The sequence below is a fragment of the Palaemon carinicauda genome, chromosome 8, assembly GCF_036898095.1.
Source record: "Palaemon carinicauda isolate YSFRI2023 chromosome 8, ASM3689809v2, whole genome shotgun sequence".
NCBI classification, from domain to species: Eukaryota; Metazoa; Arthropoda; class Malacostraca; order Decapoda; family Palaemonidae; genus Palaemon; species Palaemon carinicauda.
This window is the reverse complement of record NC_090732.1, coordinates 42,202,412-42,207,307: the sequence shown is the minus strand read 5'-3', so window position 1 is coordinate 42,207,307 and position 4,896 is coordinate 42,202,412.

The following is a 4,896-nucleotide window of genomic DNA, read 5'->3' as shown; positions in this document are numbered from 1 at the left end:
TCGATGTGAATGTGTGCAAAACAACGCTGAGGTTGAGGAAAGGTGCCCACTCCTGAATCCATGTGTCGATGTACTTTGGAAGTTTGGCAAGAAGTACAGGCGCAGACCCAATCCTTAGCATCCTTAGAAATGCCGTGCCAAATGAACTTCATCTTCAGCAGCTGTGCAGTAGAACGGCACGAGGGATGTGAAAGGCCGTGAATGAAATCAAACACCTACCGGCGCATGGGAGCAGGAATCCAAGGTCGCGGTCTACCAGTACTGACGTCACAGAGGAGGGTGGTATTTGAGTCTTTGAGGGGGAAGTCTTCCCAACGGAGGGACGTGCAGGATGTCCTACATGCTTGATACTCTGGATCCTGTAGTTGGGCTTCAGCCAGGGCGTTGCAATCCAATCCCAGTTGAACGGCAGCCAACGTGTTTCTTGACAGGGCATCAGCAACGGGATGCATTTTCCCAGGGACGTATTGAAGGGTGCAATTGTATTCAGCCACGGCGGAGAGATGTAGGCGTTGACGGGCGGACCAGGCGTCAGACTGTCGAGTGAAGGCGTGCACCAGAGGCATGTGGTCTGTGCGACTGACGAAGGGCGTACCTTCTAAGAAATGACGAAAGTGACGGACAGCCAAGTGCACCGCCAGCAATTCGCGATTGAAGGTAGAATAACCCAATTCTGCCTTGGACAGTTTTCTGCTGAAGAAGGCCAATGGGCTGGGCAAGCCGTTGACCACATGCTTGAGTACTGCACCAATAGCGACGTCGCTGGCATCGGTGGAGAGAAGGAGAGGGGCATGTGGGATAGGAAAAGTGAGTGCCGCAGCGGTTCATAGGGCCTTCTTTGCATTGCAGAAGGCCGCTTCTTGAAGGGGACCCCACTTCAAGTCCTTTGGCTTGCCCTTGAGGGAGGTGTAGAGGGGAGCAAGAGTGGCGGCAATGGCTGGCAGAAAAGGGTGATAATAGTTGATCATGCCCAATAATTCCTGCAAAGCTTTGACGGTCGAGGGCGCGGGGAATTCCTGAATGGCTGCTACCTTCTCAGGGAGGGGATGGACTCTTTCAGGAGTGATGCGGTGCCCTAAGAACGACACTTCGTTGGTGCCAAAGGTACACTTGTCATACAGGACTCCAAGGCCGTTTTGTTGCAGGGGGTTGAGCACGATGCGCAGGTGACGGAGGTGTTCCTCTTTTGAGGAGAAGAACATAAGTATGTCGTCCACATAACGTACACAGAAGGGGAGGTCCCCTAAGATGCCATCCATGAGATGCTGAAACGAGGCCCCAACATTACGAAGGCCAAAACAGGAGTAATTGAAGGTGTATGTACCAAACGGAGTGGTGATGGCGGTCTTGGGGATGTCTTCTGGGTTCATAGGCACCTAATAATACCCCTTCAGGAGGTCAATCGTAGAGAAAACCTTCGCTTTGTGCAGGTAGGAGGTCACGTCGGCAATGTTTGGGAAGGGGTAGGGATCCGGTTCTGTTTGCATGTTCAGGCACCTGTAATTCCCGCACATACCGAGGGAGCCGTCTTTCTTCAGACCGATGTGTAAGGGTAACGACCATGGGCTGGAGGCCTTTCTGCAAAGGCCCATTTCCTCTATTTCGGCGAACGTCTGTTTGGCGGCTGCCAATCATTCCGGTGACAGACGTCTGAATTTTGCGAAGACTGGGGGTCCCGTCATCTTGATATGGTGATAAATAATATGCTTGGCAGGAGCCGTGGGCATTTGGCGAAGTTCTGGACGGAAAACTTCCGGGTACGACGTGAGGAGGTGAGCGTAGGTATCCGTGGGTGCACTGATGTGGAAAGCGAGGTTGGAGGGGCCGGGTTGAAGAGGTGTCGACAAGTACGAGTCTGCGTTGACCAATCGTCGGTGGGCGATATCGACCAGAAGGTGGAAGTGAAAGAGGAAATCCGCACCGAGGATTGGCATTGTGACATCAGCAACAAGAAACTTCCAATTAAATTTACCATTTCCGAACGATAACGTGAGGTTCTCGTAAACGTAGGTGGGTATCGCAGATCCGTTGGCAGCTACCAAGCGGACGTCGGCAGACGTAGACAGATTATGTCATGTCCTGAAGAGTTCCCTTGGCAAAAGAGAACGACAAGCACCCGTGTCTACCAAAAATCGCACGCCCGTTCCTGCATCATGTAAAAAGAAAAGATTAGAAACACGGGAGGCCACCGCCACGATGACCTACTTACACGTTTTTTGGGCCACTGACAATCTTTGCCACATTTCTTTGCGGCTGCCCCGAATCTGAAGTGGTAGTAGCAAAACTGCAGCGGATGGGAGGTAGTAAGTGGCTGTAGAAGTCGTTGGTTGGGGCGAGAGCGATTGGTGGGTGGTGGGTGGCTTTGTCACCGCTTCGGCACATCACGGGGTAGGCGTGTATGTCCTACGGCATTCACGTCAGCTTCGGTTGACGTTGAATAGGCGTCCTCTTCGTCAGGTGTGGAGGCGTTGATGGAGGTCTTGAAGTGGCTGTCCATAAGGGCGTCAGCTTTGGTCATCAAGTCCTTTATGGGTAAACTATCGACATCGAGTATGGCAGCACCTATAGGTCCGGGTAAACGGCGTATCCAAAGGGCAGGAAGTAGGTTCACCTCACGAGGAGAGCCGTCTGCGGCAGGTTGCAGGCGAGCGATACTGGTCATTTCCCTGAAGGCGAGAGAAACCCTTTGGTCCCCCAACGGTTGTTGCGAGAGCTGAAAAAGCTTTGCTATACGGGCGGCTGGCGACGGCAAGTACTGCTGCAGAAGGTATGTTTTGAGGGCGTCATACGCTATTGGAGTGTCTCCTTGTTCACAAAGCCAGTCGGATATTTCCAGATAGGTGTCCTAAGGTATTGCCGCGAGAACATAATCTGCTTTGGTGGTTGAGCGAGTCACGCCCTTGATGGCGAATGATGAGAGTTTCAATGGGGGAGCCACAGCATTAACTTTTGTAGAGTCCGCCATAGTACTAATGACGGAGGAGCAAGGGGGTGTGGAAGGCGGGAGGAGCAAGTCGGCTTCCGGGGTCACCAATGTGACGAGCCGAGAGAAGGTTGTGACTCAAAGACAGGATGAAAGCAACTGAGTGAGTTTATTATAGAACACTCTCCTTTATATACAAAAGCTCAATGCAACAGGAAATTTTATGTTCAAAACCAACACCGTTAACAATGAGAAAAAAAGGCATGTTTATTCAGGTTCTTTTTAGTACGAGGAAAGAGCGAAGATAAAAGCATAATATATAAACAAAATGAACTATGTACGATCGTGTGACACACGGTTGGTACAAGGCGTAGGAGGAGATAATGGTGATGAAATAGAAAACTATAAAATCCAAACAAATATAAAACTATAAAATACTGAAAATATAAAAATATAAACTCCATAAAACATAAAACTATAAAATACAAAATAATATAAAGCTACAACACCCGAAAATATATAAAGATATAAAATAGAAAAATAGAAAATCATAAAATGAAAAAAAAAATAAAAAACATTAAAATCCGATAAACACAAAACTATAAAATCCAAAAAATTTTAATCTATAAAATCCTAAAATAAATATAAAATTATAGAATAAAAAATATGTAAAACTATAGAATCCTAAAAAATATAAACAATAAAATACTAAAAAATATAAACTATAAAATCAAAAAAATATTAAAATATAAAATCCAAAGTAATACAATATTATATAAACGAAAGTAATATGAAAAAATAAAATCTGAAAAGTATAAAACTATAAATTCCAAAGAATATGAAGCTATAAAATAAAGAAAATATAAAACTATATAATCCAAAAAATATAAAACTATAAAATCTAAAGTAATATAAAACTAGTGAATCCAAATTAATACAAAATCATAAAATCCCAAAAGTATAAAACCCAAAATATATATAACTATAAAATCCAGAAAAATATAAAAGTATAAAATCCCAAAATATATAGAACACTAAAATCTAAAACAAAATATAAAACTATAACATCACAAATATAAAACTATAAAATCAAAAGTAGAATAAAAAAATAAAATAAAAAAGTATAAAACTATAAGATCCAAAAAGATATAAAACTATAGAATCCAAAGTGATATAAAAATTATAAAGTCCAAAAAGTTAAAAAAATATATAATCCAAAAAAGATATAAAACTATAAAATAAAAAATATACAAAACTACAATATCAAACAAATATAGAACTATTGAACTCAAAGTAATATAAAACTACTCAATCCAAAAAATATAAAACTAGGAAATGTAAAAATATATATAACTGTAAAATCTAAAAATGTAAATCTAAAAAATAAAAAAACCAGATCTAACAACAGCAGATAATGCAAATCCAAATATGATATGAAAACTGAAAGACGTCCAAAAAAAAAAAGATGAAATAGCTTGTAAAAATGAAAAATAACAAAAATAAATACTATAAAATCCATAAAAATTAAAAATGTAAAATCCTCAAAAATATACCCTTAGAATAGAAAAAATATAAAACTAAAATAAGAAAATATAAAACTATAAAATCCAGAGATGTATAAAACTATAAAATATAAAATATATATAAAATAAAATACAAAATATATAAAATTATAAAATCCAAAAATATAAAACTATGAAATCCACTTACTATAAAATTATAAAATAAAATAAAAATATAACTATATAATCCAAAAGAATGTGAAACCAAAAAAATCCAAATAAATATAAAACTATAAAATCCTTAAAAAAAATGAAACTACATAATAAAAAAACATATAAATCTATAAAATCTTAAAAAATATAAAACAGTAAAGCCAATAATTATGAAACTATAAAATATAAAAAAACAAATTCCAAAAAAATAGAAAACTATAAATTCCCAAGATATATAAATTATAAAATCGAAGAAAT